This window comes from Ahaetulla prasina, chromosome 2, assembly GCF_028640845.1.
Source record: "Ahaetulla prasina isolate Xishuangbanna chromosome 2, ASM2864084v1, whole genome shotgun sequence".
NCBI classification, from domain to species: Eukaryota; Metazoa; Chordata; class Lepidosauria; order Squamata; family Colubridae; genus Ahaetulla; species Ahaetulla prasina.
Window position 1 is genome coordinate 10096778 of NC_080540.1, and position 15002 is coordinate 10111779.

The following is a 15002-nucleotide window of genomic DNA, read 5'->3' on the forward strand; positions in this document are numbered from 1 at the left end:
GAGCGTAGACAAAGTTTTAATTTCATTTCTAATATCACATTGAAAGTTCAGCTGAGAAATTGACTGTTAAATTTGACTATAAAGAATTTGCCTAATTTTTTGTAGGTAGATATTGTATTAGACTGGAAGGAGGAAAGAAAAAAATAGGCATTATCAAACTAATATGTTGCTAAACATATTAGTTTGATAATGCCTATCTTGCCATCAGCAGCAGAAGTTGCTGGATACAGGTAGTCCTCGAGTTACGTAATGGAGCGTGCCTATTCCACCCGTAACTTGAGAATTCATGGGAGTGAATCTCGTACATTGAATGACATCACTCCCTGCTTTTGCCCTTGTATTTGCTGTTTTCTCATCCCAGATCAGCCTGACGAGACCTCTGGCACCAAGAAAGCAGCCCTGAGAAGCTGCGTGTAGTTTGAGGATTGCGTTACTCTAAGCTTTGGGAACTCTTTGCAAAAAGTTGCTGGATATATGTAATCCTCATGTTATGTATGGAATGGATGCTGCCCATTCCATCCATAACTCAAGATTTCATGGGAGTGAATCCCTTATATTGAATGACATTGCACACTGCTATCACCCACGCATTCAATTAGTGAATTTGTAGATATTTATCTTCTTGGTCAAGAAGCTTCTCCAGCTCTGAAGAAGAGCTGAAGAAGCTTATTGGATGAGAAACATAATGTCTTCAAAGAAAAACTAGAAAGTCCAGTTGCCTCTTTAAAAAGCATCTTTGGGTTCTGCTTTAGGTACAAAACCATCTCGGAGACTTTGACCTATCCCGTTCTCTCAGGCCTTGGAAAGGGGAAATCCACTTTCAAAAAATCTTGCCAAGCAAATTGCAGGGAAGTGGGAGTGCAGGATAACTCCCCAAAACCTACTTTTGCAACTGAGCGAACTTTGGGAGAGTGAAGCCTGACCTACTTAGCTTCTCAAGATTAGGGAGGTGCTGTGCCATAAATATTTATTTTTTTATTTATTTATTTGATTTATTTATTTGATTTTTATACCGCCCTTCTCCCGAAGGACTCAGGGCGGTGTACAGGCAAAGTAAAACCAACAACAATGTACAATTTAAAATATCATTTAAAAAACCTATTTAAATTAGCCTGAAAAGTTAAAAATTTACCATAACTAAAACCCCATTTAAAATTTTAAAATTTAAAATTAATAATTTAATTTAAAGTTAAAATTTGGTTCAAGCCAGCCCCGCGCGAATAAAAAGATGTGTCTTTAGTTTGCGACGGAATGTCCGAAGGTCAGATATTTGGCGTAAACCTGGGGAGCCTGCCCAGTGTGGGGCCCCAGAGAAGGCCTTCCTGGGGGCCGCCTGCCGACATTGTTTGGCGGACGGCACCTGAGAAGTCCCTCTGTGGGAGCGACGGGACGGTGGGAGGCATATGGTAGCAGCAGGCGGTCCCGTAAGTACCCAGGCCCTAAGCCATGGAGCGCTTTAAAGGTCAGAACCAACACCTTAAAGTGCACCCGAGAGGCCACAGGCAGCCAGTGCAGTCTGCGCAGGAGCGGTGTTACGTGGGAGCTACGCGTAGCTCCTCTATCACCCGCAGCTGCATTCTGACCAACTGAAGCCTCCGAGTGCACTTCAAGGGAGCCCCATGTAGAGAGCATTACAATAATCCAAGCGGGAGGTAACGAGCGATGAGTGACTGTGCACAAGGCATCCCGATCAAGGAAGGGGCGAACTGCCGAACCAGGCGAACCTGGTGGAAGGCCTCCTGGAGACGGCCAAATGATCTTCAAACGACAGCCGATCGTCCAGGAGGACACCTAAGTTGCGCACCCTATCCTTTGGGGCCAATAACTCGCCTCCAACAGCCAGCCGCGGCTGCAGCTGACTGAATCGGGATGCCGGCATCCACAGCCACTCCGCCTTGGGGGGGTTAAGCTTGTGCCTGTTTCTCCCCCTCCAGACCTGCAGACGGCTCCACACCGGGACAGCACTTCAACAGCTTCATTGGGGTGGTCCGGGTGAAAAGTACAGCTGGGTGTCATCAGCGACTGCTGGTATCTCACCCGAAACCACTGATGATCTCGCCAACGGCTTCATGTAGATGTTGAATAGCAGGGGCGAGAGGATCGACCCTGCAGGACCCCACAAGTGAGGCACCTCGCGTCGACCTCTGCCCCCTGTCAACACCGTCTGCGATCGGTCGGAGAGATAGGAGGAGAACCACCGATAAACGGTGCCTCCCACTCCCAATCCTCCAACCGGCGCAGCAAGATACCATGGTCGATGGTATCAAAAGCCGCCGAGAGGTCTAATAGGACCAGAGCAGAGGAATAACCCTGTCCCTGGCCTCCAGAGATCATCCACCAATGCGACCAAAGCTGTCTCCGTGCTGTATCCGGTCGGAAGCCGGACTGGAACGGGTCTAGATAGACGCCTTCATCCAGGTATTGGGGTAGCTGTCGCGCCACAGCACTTTCTACAACCTTCGCAACAAAGCGAAGGTTGGAGACAGGACGATAATTACCTAACATAGCTGGGTCCAGGAGGCTTCTTAAGGAGGGTCTCACCACCGCCTCCTTCAAGGCGGCAGGGAAGACCCTTCCGCAAAGAAGCGTTGATAATCCTCTGAGCCAGCCTCGTGTCACCTCCTGAGTGGCCAGTACCAGCCAGGAAGGGCACGGGTCCAGTAAACATGTCGTGGCGTGAAGCCTCCCAACAACCTGTCCACGCCTCGGAGCCACAGGGTCAAACTCATCCCAAACGAGCTCAACAAGACGTGTCTCCTCTCCTCGCTTGATCATCCCAAATTCGGTCCAGACCGTCCCGGAGCTGAGCGATTTTATCGATAGATAACCACTAAACTCCTCGGCTCGTCCCTGCAAGGGTCATCCCGCACCTCCTGATGAAGGAGGAGCGGCTACCAAACAGGGCGGCCGGGCGGTTATCTGCCGACGCAATGAGGGTGGAGGCGTAGGAACGCCTCGCCTCCCCCATTGCCACTAGGTAGGCCCTAGAATAGGACCTAACTAGTGTCCGATCAGCCTCGGAGCGACTGGACCTCCAGGTGCTCTCAGGCGCCTTCTCCGCGTTCATCTCCCTCAGCCCCTCGGAGAACCAAGGGGCCGGACGAGATCTGCGCCGGGTCAGAGGCCGCAAAGGCGCGACACGGTCCAAGGCCCCAGCCGCGGCCCGTTCCCAGGCCGTGACCAGTTCCTCAGTCATGCCGTGGGCCAGATCCTCAGGGAATGGCCCAAGCTCCGTCAGGAACCTCTCAGGGTCCATCAGGCGCCTGGGACGGAACCAACATATAGCTTCCGTCTCCCTGCGGTGGTGAATGGCGGTTCAGAAGTCTAGGCGAAGGAGAAAATGATCGGACCATGACATTGGTTCTGTTACTAAATCATCTAATACCAGATCATTTAACCACTGTCCAGAGATATAAATCAAATCCAGCGCGCCTCCCCCCATGTGCGTAGGGCCATCATTTACTCGAATCAGGTCCAAGGCCGTCATGGAAGCCTGGAACTCCTGAGCTGCTGTCGATGACAAGCCAACCGATGGCAGATTGAAATCCCCCATGACTATAAGTCTGGGGGTCTCAACCGCCACAGCGGCAAGCACCTCCAACAGCTCAGGCAGGGCTGTGGTCACTCAGCAAGGAGCCAGGTACGCGATCACCAAGCCCAACTGATTCCTATGGCCCCACCGCACATAGAGGGATTCACAGCCGGCAATCTGAGGAACAGTGGCCTCCCTCGGCTCCAGATCCTCCTTAATAACAACTGCCACCCCCCCACCCCTACCTTGGGCCCTCGGCTGATGAAATGTTCGGAAACCTGGAGGACACATCTCAACGAGGGGAACCCCCCCCCCTCTGGGCCCAACCAGGTCTCCGTAATGCCCATAAGGTCCGCGGACTCCCCCTGAATAAGATCACAGATCAGGGGGGCCTTATTAACCACGGACCGGGCATTGCATAACATCAGCCGAAGATCCAAGCTCTGAGGATCAAGGCCGTCCGAGGAACGGGTAGGGACTGGGGGGCCGGAGCACGTGATCGCTTTTAAACATCGAACACGTGCTCCCAACTCTCGATACGGCCCCCCTCCCCCACCAATTATGAAGTTCTTCTTTGTATTCACAGCTGCTAAATGATTTCCAGCTTCCTTCTATCGGTAGAATAATGAAACATGGAAGAATAACTGAAAACATCCACCTTCCAAACCACATCTAGATAGGAGAGATCCTTGCAGAGCCTAAATTTCACTAGAGGGAAAAATTGCTCTGAGCAGCCTTCCCTGTCTCTACAGGAGTTAGCTTTATTCCCAAACAGTTTGGGCAAAAGACTTGGGGGGCACTACTTTGTAGAAAGCTGATATATAGATTTCTGCACTTTTGTACGGGTGAGTCAGTGGAGATCAAAACCTCTCTACATCCCAAAACTTTATGACTGATTTCCTGTGGCTCCCAAGAATTTAGGATCCAGGAGATTCAATGGGTCAGAGGATCAAAGGGAGCCAGCTTCATTCCTGCTGCCCAGAGATGATTCCAAGCACACCCATGCTAAGTGCCTTGTGCTTCTGTAACTTTGCATAGACAGAAGTCTCCATTAGGTCAAACTGAGAAAGTCACATACCCAGCAGGGCTAGAAAAGGGGGCTTAACAAGAGGAGATGACTGTGTATATGGTGAGAGAAATGTTTCCAAAAGGCATTTTAAAGGGCTGGAAAAAAGATTGGTGATACAGATGTGCATGCAACAATGTACCACTCTTTGATACACATTTCTTTTTTTAATTGAAAATCTTAATTTAATAAAATATACAAAATCCTTGCCAAGGAAACTGCAAGGCTCGGCATCAAGACTAACTCTGTTTGATACACATTCCTTTTTTTAATTAGAAATTTTTAATCGAATAAAATATATAAATCAAATAAAAACAAAGAATGGATACAGAAATGCAGGAAAGGAATCAAAAAAAGAAAAATATAATTGCACCTTCCGCCCTTTTCTCTGTTGAGAAATTGTCATCACATATTCTTATATGGAAATTATCTCTGCTCAGTTGACCTGATTGAAAACTTCCTTGGAAACTGATCCTGGCCTGAAGTCCATTCCTCAGAGAAATCCAGTCCAACATTTCCCTTCCACGTTGCTTATATCTGCAGAGGAACAAGGAGACTTTCTCAATGCACAGATAGCAAGCAGTAACCAGATCCTCATGGTAAGAGTTCCACTTAAGGATTCCTTGGGCCAGATGGGATCCCAGGGAATGAGACTGTTGTGGCCCACCAGTGGCCAGGAGAGCTGGCAGCAGATTCAGACAGGAGGTTGGGGAGGAACGTGGGCCAGTCCTGGAGTCTGGGGAAGGCTCAGACTAGGGCTCTGCATCGGGAGGCAGAGAGGGGCCCAGGGCCATCTGGTAGTTAAGTGCTGCCTCCAGAATCTGACATCAGCGAGGCAGAAGAACAGTGTGAGCTTGTTCCCAGTGTGCAGAGCTGCCAGAAGGCAAGAACAGTTTTTTAAAAAGGGCGACTTGGGAGTAAGGCTTGGAGAGCCTCCCATAAGACATAAAAGAGGAGCAAATGGACGTGAGCCTTTGGAGGAAGCAATTAGTTCATATAGTCAATTCAAGCTCTGAGAAGTCAGTTTGACTCTGCGCTCAGTTTTGGCTTGCAAAACTAATTGACAATTACCGTATTTTTCAGAGTATAAGACACACTCCTCACCCTAAAAAAAAGAGGCTGAAAATTTGGGTGCATCTTATACTCCAAATGTAGCTTTTTCATAGCTTTTTTTTCAGCCCTAACTAGGCGATAGCGAGTGAAGCAATCTCTGTGCTTTGCCTGCTCCCTCTGACTCTCAGCTGTGAAGTTTTTTTTCACCCCTAATGAGGCGCTAGCGAGTGAAGCGATCTCCATGGTTTGCCTGCTTTCTCATTGCTTCTCTCTCCAATGACCAATTGTGATTTAGAAGCTGTTTTTTATCCCCAACCAGGGGATAAAATCCAGCAAACTAATGTGCTGAAGCTGACCAGACTTAAGGACGCTCGCCAGATAAATACCTGGTAGGCAGATTTTTTTTCCTATTTTCCTCCCCAAAAATTAAGCTGCATCTTATACTCTGGTGTGTCTTATACTCTGAAAAATACAGCAGTGTATCTGGCAGCGTTTCAAGGGAGATAAAGGTGGGTGCTTATCAACATTACCCTGAAAGACTGTGTTAACTCAAGCAGACATCTGTCGGAATCTTCACAGACTCTTTGTGAATCATTACGGGCTGTGAATGACCATAATTCACAGCTGTCTCAATAAAAGGTTTTTTGGGACTAAGATTGTGATTTATGCTTTCTCAGGAAGCCTAGGTCAGAAGAGAGATGGCACCAACAGGCCATGGTTTTCATTGCTTGCTGCCCAGGGATCTCATACCCCACAGCAGATGTACAACAAGAATGCACACATGCACACTATAGTTTTTAGGGACACTCCAAGCTTTCTTGAAGGGGAGTCAAAAGTTACCTTCCTCTTCCTGCTGCTGTACATTCCCTGGGGCAGGTCTGTGACTTCTCTGAGATGCTGATGATGGTGGGAGACACACACACACACACACACACACACACACACACACACCATCTCAATGAGAGGAACCTGACTACTCCCTGGCAGTCAATAGAGGAGAAGGTAAAAAGAAGATAAAGAAAGGGAATATTGTGGACAAAACATGCCTCATCTAAAGGAATCAATCACTTCGAAGATTCAACATATATTAAACATGCAAACGATCACGGTGTACAATGGATTCCAGCAAAGCTTTGGCAGCTTTCTGAGCAGCCTTGACCTAAAGCAGAACCGCAGCTTGTATACAGTTGGCCCATTACATTACAAAGATATAGAAACAGTCAGGCACCCTATAGAGTACAGCATGATGTTGGAATATTTTTGATAATCTCATTATCCCTGCCTACGGCTCAGTGGCTAGGTCGCTAAGCTTATCGATCAGAAGGTTGGCCGTTCAGTGGTTCAAATCCCTAGAGCCATGTAACAGGATGAGTTCCCTATGACCATCATTAAGTATTGTACCTTGATGAAGGTATCTTTTCTTTTATGTAAACTGAGAGCATATGCACCAAGACAAATTCCTTGTGGGTCCAATCACACTTGGCCAATAAAAATTCTATTCTATTCTATTCTATTCTATTCTATTCTATTCTATTCTATTCTATTCTATTCTATTCTATTCTATTCTATTCTCGTTACTTATCCCAGCTTCTGCCAACCTAGCAGTTCAAAAGCACGTAAAAAATGCAAGTAGAAAAATAGGGACTACTTTGAGGGGAACGGAACACCACTCCGTGCTTAATCATGCCGGCCACATGATCACAGAAAATCATGATCACAGAAAATCACAGAAAATTTTTACTTGGGGAGGCGGTTTTCTGGAACGCTGACACCAGGTTAGAGACAGAGAAACGCTCAGCTCCAGTCCCCACCTGAAAGGCAAAACCATCTTTTCAGCTTTGGCCAGTCTTCTCAGGCCTAGGAAGCAGGAAATGTAGGGAACCACTTCCAAAAACCCTTGCCAAGGAAACTGCAAGGCCAGGCATCAAGCCTGACACAAAGGCACCAAATACAAAGCTACTTAGCATCATGTTTTACTATTTCACTTGGTTCAGTCGCAAAGGTCCGTTGCTAGGAGTCGAAAATGACCTGCTGCCATGTAATCAGTGAAAACATCTTCCAAACACCTTGGTGGAGATTGGACAAGCGTGTTTTTCCACCTCCTGACCCTAGATGGCGGTCAGGCAACATCTGTGCCTAGAAAAACATCAACACTGCATTTCTAGAAAGGATGGGAGGAGAGGGAGGCATGGCCAGCGTCGCAGTGAGACGACGTGAACCCCGGGAGAGCGCCGAAATTCCTATCGATTTGGGGGTCTGTAACGGGCCATAGCTGTCCTGGAGGGACAGAGAAGAAAGAAGGCACCAGCTGAAGTGAACAGGGAAGTTGCGAATTCCCTGTAGCTCCGGCATCCCACCTTTGACCCAGCAATGACAAGAGGCAGTCATTAGAAGCTGCCAAAGTTGGGACGGCCACACAAGACTGAGCAGGATTGAAGATCAGAGCAGAGTATTGTTACCGGCGATTGGCCAACTCACAGGTAAGAAGAAAAAAGTTTTTAAAAGCTCAAGAAAATTTTCCAGCTTGAATTAGTAGCTAATTGGCACGCGGAAATTTAATGCAAGAGGAAATAAACAGCAAAGAGGATTTTTAAGACAAAATCCTTAAAAGAATTAACGTTCCATCTGGGCTCAAAATTGGTTTCAGAAAAAAAAAATTAAAAGGAAAATTGAGAGAAACCATCTTTCGCTAACAAAAAAGGATTAAATTGAGGAAGACAAAGGAATTGGCTTTGTGGATTAACGAATGATATTTTGTTATTGGGAGTTGTGGATTGGAAAGGAACATCGCTGGAGAGAGGAAAAGACAATATCACACTGTTTAGACTGTTAAAAGAAAAAGGCAACACTGAAGGAGGACTTGTTTAAACAGCTGTGGCATAGCTTCAAAAGACTGTCTAAGATTGGAACTGACGATCCAGAAAAAAAGAGAAAAAAAAACAATAAATAAACATCTGAACTGGCTTGCATTTGGAAATAGAAAAAAAGAAGGGGAAAAAGAAAAAGAGACAATATCTTGGACTTGAATGTGCACTATACAAAAGTTAAAGTAAATAAATTCAAACAGTTTTTCTCCTTATACTGAAAATATGGAGAATTGGGAGGAATTATGGGAGGTGCTTCAAATGGTGTGATAATTTTTTATAGGGAACAAACAAGCAGAGCTGTGGCTTAAAAATAAAAAAAGAAATGATGAGGAAACAAGAGCAACAAAAATACAATGCTGAAAAAGAAATGAGTGAGTACAAAAATACAGATGATCACACTGGGATTGATAGTGAAAGAATAGAAATGGAGAGGAGGAAGGACACCTTGAAAAAGAAAGGGGGGAAAGGAAAAAAGAAAAGATTGAAAGTAAAAACTAAAAGAGTGGAAAAAAATAGATGATGACACTGGGATTAGTAGTGATAGACTAAAGAGAAGAGGAGGAAATGGAGAAAAATGGAGGGGGAAAATTAAAAGAGTAAAAGCTAGAGAAAGGAGGTGGAAAAGAAAACATAAGAAAGAGCGAAAGAAGAAGATAAAAGAATGGGAGAAAGGGAGAAAAATATTTCGAGATGGGATTGTGGAAAGACTGAAAGAAAATGGTTAAAAGGAGGGAAAAAATAAATAGTTGAAAAGAAATGAAAATAGTGGAAGAAACCTTTAGGAATGATGGAAATTAGAATAAACATATAAATTATTGTAAAAGGGTAGTTAAAAAAATGTAAAATGGAGAAGTAAATGAAATGTGGAAGATAAAATGGGATATATGTTTTCTTTTAATTTTGTATCTGAAAATGTATGAAATAATCCAGCAGATGGAATGTGAAAGATAATAAGGTTTATAAGTGAAAATGATTGTTATTGAGATGTAAAAGGAAACAAAATTGAAATGTTAGCAAATGATGTATAATACTGGAAGAGAATAATAACTATTGACTTGGGAACAAAAAACTAAGAAAATAAGACGTGGAAGGTTGTAATAATTGATTGTAAGATACAAATGGAATAAGAGGAAGATAATGTTAATAATTAAAATATATGAGGGGAGGTTTGAGAAATATAGTTAATAAATGAGAAAATCGGGGTTGCCTGGATACCAGAAATATTGAAATGAAAATAAATACAGCAATGGAAAGAGATAAGAAAAAGGAGAGAGATGGAAAGGGAGAAGGAGGGAGAGAGAAAGAAGAAAGGGAAGAGGAGAGGAGGAAAGGTAAGGGAAATAAGAGTAGGAGAGAAGGTTAGATAGGGAGGAAGTGGGGAAGAGGGGGAGAAAGGAAGGGGAAGTAGAGATGGAACAGGAGAGGAGAGAAGAAAGTAGGTAGGATGAAAGAAGGGAGGAAGAGGAATGAGAAGAAAGGATTGCTGTGGAAAAAGGAAAGATGAAATGGAAGAAAAGCAACCCCAAATATATCTGAATATATTAGGATAAAAATTGAAATAGTTAAAAAAAAGAATGAAAGAGAATGTATTGTAGGAAGTTAACACCCACCCCTCTCCTAGAAGAATGAAATATTTTAGAAAATATTAAAAAAGGGCAGAATATTATATTTCCCTGGATGAGAAATGGAGAAACGTTTTAAAGACAAAGCAGCTCCCTGAAGCTTCCTGCCTCCCCCCACTTTGGTCAATGGGCCAGAGGCAGAAACTCATTCTCCCCACCTTTGTCAATGGGACCATCATCTGCAACACAATAGGACCCATCTAGCAACAGAAGCTCCCCACATGGCACCTGGGAAGATTACATCAGCCAGCAAGGCTAACTAAGACCCCCATCCCCCTGGGAGTCTGACAACCAATCAGGATACTCTTCCTGTGACCCAGGAAGTTCAAAGCTCAGAGAGGGCATAAAGCCAGGGCACGCACAGCATCTCAGCCCTTTTCTGTTCAGGAATTAAAACCATGTGAACTTGTCCACCATTAAACTATCTTTCCAAGTAGTCTCCATGTTTCCAGTGTCTTTTTCCCCACTTGGAACTGAACCCACATGGACATTTTTTCCAACAGAGGAAAAGGGGGATGGGAGCCTAGTTTCAGCCCCTCTCGTTCCTTTTTTCAAGTTATGCCAGTTTATGCTGCCTAGATTCTTTCGCAGGGAGAGGCAAACAAAGTTATAACCAGTAGCCAAAAATAGTTATAACCAGTAAGACTAAAAATATCCAGAGATATTTTTCAGGGTTGAAAGACATGGATTTTTTTCCATATTGTAGGTGTGTGTATTTTTATTTCTGTGAGTGTATATATCTACAAATGTATAATCTCTCCTAAGGACTTTCAGATACACAATCATGTGAAAAAGAAAGTACACCCTCCTTGACTTCTATGATTTTATATATCAGGACATAGTAAAAATCAATTGGTCCTTAAAAGTTCTTAAAAGTCGGTAAATACAACCACAGATGAACAAGAACACATGACATGTTCCATCAGATCATCATTTATTTTATAAAAAGAAAGCCAAAACAGAGAAGTCATGTGTAAAAAAACACATGAAATATTGAAAATACGATTCAATATTTTGTAGAACCACCTTTAGCAGCAACAACTAAAAATAATTCTTTTCTGTGTGACTTTATCAGTCTCTTTTAGCGTTATGCAGAAATTGTGGCTCACTTTTTTTTACAACATTACTTCAGTTCATTGAGATTTCTGGGTGTTTTCTTATACACAACCCGTTTGAGTCCTGCCAATTGGGTTGAGGTCTGGACTTTGACTGCCATTGCAACAAATTGATCCTTTTCTTTCTCAGCCATTCTGTTGTAGATTTGCTGATGTATTTTGCGACCATTGTCCTTTTGTATAATCCTATGTCAGCCAAGCTTTGACTATTGGATAGATGGCCTCACTTTTGACTCTAGGATACTTTGATATACACAGAGGTTCATGGTCCGCTCAAAGAGTGCAAGGTGTCCAGGTCCTGTGGCTGCAAAGCAAGCCCAAATCATCACCCCTCAACCACTGTGCTTGATGGTTTGTTTGAGATGCTTGTGCTGATATGCTGTGTTTGTTTTTTGTCAAACGTGTCCCTGTGCATTATTTATTTATTTATTTATTTATTTATTCATATTTGTATACCGCCCTATCTCCCGAAGGACTCAGGACGGTTCACAGGCATATAAAACATTTATATACAAATTAAAATAATCATTAAAAAACTTATTCTAATGCCCAATTATTAAAAATAGAAGTATAAATATTAAAACCAATTTAAAACCCCTAAAATTTAAAATCTAAGCCAGTCCTGCACAGATGAATAAATGTGTCTTGAGCTCGCGACGGAAGGTTCGGAGGTCCAGAAGTTGACGGAGTCCTGGGGGGAGTTCGTTCCAGAGGGTGGGAGCCCCCACAGAGAAGGCCATTCCCCTGGGCGTCGCCAGACGACACTGCCTAGCTGACGGCACCCTGAGGAGTCCCTCTCTGTGAGAGCGCACGGGTCGGTGAGAGGTATTCGGTAGCAGTAGGCGGTCCCGTAAATAACCCGGCCCTATGCCATGGAGCGCTTTGAAGGTGGTTACCAAAATCTTGAAGCGCACCCAGAAGGCCACAGGTAGCCAGTGCAGCCTGTGCAGGATTGGTGTCATACGGGAGCCACGAGGGGCTCCCTCTATAACCCGCGCAGCCGCATTCTGAACTAACTGCAGCCTCCGGATGCCCTTCAAGGGGAGCCCCATGTAGAGAGCATTGCAGTAATCCAGGCGAGACGTCACAAGGGCGTGAGTGACCGTGCATAGGGCATCCCGGTCTAGAAAGGGGCGCAACTGGCGCACCAGGCGAACCTGGTAAAAAGCTCTCCTGGAGACGGCCGTCAAATGATCTTCAAAAGACAGCCGTTCATCCAGGAGGGCGCCCAAGTTGCGCACCCCTTCCATCGGGGCCAATGACTCGCCCCCAACAGTCAGCCGAGGACTCAGCTGACTGTACCGAGATGCCGGCATCCACAGCCACTCTGTCTTGGAGGGATTGAGCTTGAGCCTGTTTCTCCCCATCCAGACCCGTACGGCCTCCAAGCACTGGGACAACACTTCGATAGCTTCGTTGGGGTGGCCCGGTGTGGAAAAGTACAGCTGGGTGTCATCAGCGTACAGCTGGTACCTCACACCGAAGCCACTGATGATCTCACCCAGCGGCTTCATATAGATGTCATATAGATTCATATAGCCGCCCTGTTTCGGGTGACTCGCTCCCTCTTACATCAGGGGGAGCGGGATGACCCGTTGCAGGGACGTGCTGAGGAGTTTAACGGTTATCTATATGATAAAATCGTTCAGCTTCGGGATGGTCTGGACCAGAATTGTAGTGACGCGGGTGAGACGGCGGAGGGCGGTCTTGGTGACATTTTATGGGATGAGTTTGACCCTGTGGCTCCCGAGGACATGGACAGGTTGTTGGGTAGGTTGAATGCCACCACGTGTTTACTGGACCCGTGCCCCTCCTGGTTGGTGCTGGCCACTCAGGAGGTGATACGAGGCTGGCTCCAGGCAATTACAAGCGCTTCTTTGGTGGAGGGAGTCTTCCCGACCGCCTTGAAAGAGGCGGTGGTGAGACCCCTCCTCAAGAAGCCTTCCCTGGACCCGGCTGTTTTAGGTAATTATCGTCCGGTCTCCAACCTTCGCTTCGCGGCGAAGGTTGTAGAGAGTATGGTGGCATATCAGTTTCCCTTACACCTGGATGAAACTGTCTATCTAGACCCGTTCCAGTCCGGCTTCCGACCCGGATACAGCACTGAGACGGCTTTGGTCGCGTTGGTGGATGATCTCTGGAGGGCAAGGGATAGGGGATGTTCCTCTGCCCTGGTCCTGTTAGACCTCTCAGCGGCTTTTGATACCATCGACCATGGTATCTTGCTGCGCCGGTTGGGGGGATTGGGAGTGGGAGGCACCGTTTATCGGTGGTTCTCCTCCTATCTCTCCGATCGGTCGCAGACGGTGTTGACGGGGGGGCAGAGGTCGGCTCCGAGGCGCCTCACTTGTGGGGTGCCGCAGGGGTCGATCCTCTCGCCCCTTTTGTTCAACATCTATATGAAGCCGCTGGGTGAGATCATCAGTGGCTTCGGTGTGAGGTACCAGCTGTACGCTGATGACACCCAGCTGTACTTTTCCACACTGGGCCACCCCAACGAAGCTATCGAAGTGTTGTCCCAGTGCTTGGAGGCCGTACGGGTCTGGATGGGGAGAAACAGGCTCAAGCTCAATCCCTCCAAGACAGAGTGGCTGTGGATGCCGGCATCCCGGTACAGTCAGCTGAGTCCTCGGCTGACTGTTGGGGCGAGTCATTGGCCCCGATGGAAGGTGCGCAACTTGGGCGTCCTCCTGGATGAGCGGCTGTCTTTGAAGATCATTTGACGGCCGCTCCAGGAGAGCTTTTACCAGGTTCGCCTGGTGCGCCAGTTGCGCCTTTCTAGACCGGGATGCCCTATGCACGGTCACTCACGCCTCGTGACGTCTCGCCTGGATTACTGCAATGCTCTCTACATGGGGCTCCCCTTGAAGGGCATCCGGAGGCTGCAGTTAGTTCAGAATGCGGCTGCGGGTTATAGAGGGAGCCCTCGTGGCTCCCGTGATGACACCTATCCTGCACAGACTGCACTGGCTACCTGTGGCCTTCGGGTGCGCTTCAAGGTGTTGGTAACCACCTTTAAAGCGCCCATGGCATAGGGCCGGGTTATCTACGGACCGCCTACTGCTACCGAATACCTCTCACCGACCCGTGCGCTCTCACAGAGAGGGACTCCTCAGGGTGCCGTCAGCTAGGCAGTGTCGCCTGGCGACGCCCAGGAAGGGCCTTCTGTGGGGCTCCCACCCTCTGGAACGAACTCCCCCCAGGACTCCGTCAACTTCCGGACCTCCGAACCTTCCGTCGCGAGCTCAAGACGCATTTATTCATCTGTGCAGGACTGGCTTAGATTTTAAATTCATAGATTTTAAATTTATAGGGGTTTTAAATTTGGTTTTAATGATTTATATTTATATTTTTAATATTTGGCATTAGAATAAGTTTTTTAATAGTTATTTTAATTGTATACAAATGTTTTATGTGCCTGTGAACCGCCCTGAGTCCTTCGGGAGATAGGGCGGTATATAAATTTGAATAATAAATAAATAAATAAATAAATAAATGTTGAACAGAAGGGGCGAGAGGATCGACCCCTGCGGCACCCCACAAGTGAGGCGCCTCGGAGCCGACCTCTGTCCCCCTGTCAACACCGTCTGCGACCGATCGGAGAGATAGGAGGAGAACCACCGATAAACGGTGCCTCCCACTCCCAATCCCCCCAACCGGCGCAGCAGGATACCATGATCGATGGTATCGAAAGCCGCTGAGAGGTCTAATAGGACCAGGGCAGAGGAGCATCCCCTATCCCTGGCC

At 46.5% G+C, this 15002-nt stretch overlaps 1 pseudogene; it reads left to right on the top strand.

Moving 5' to 3' along the window:
- LOC131193520 (zinc finger protein 850-like) overlaps positions 1-15002 on the top strand; it is a 29841-nt pseudogene that overhangs the window by 6793 nt on the left and 8046 nt on the right.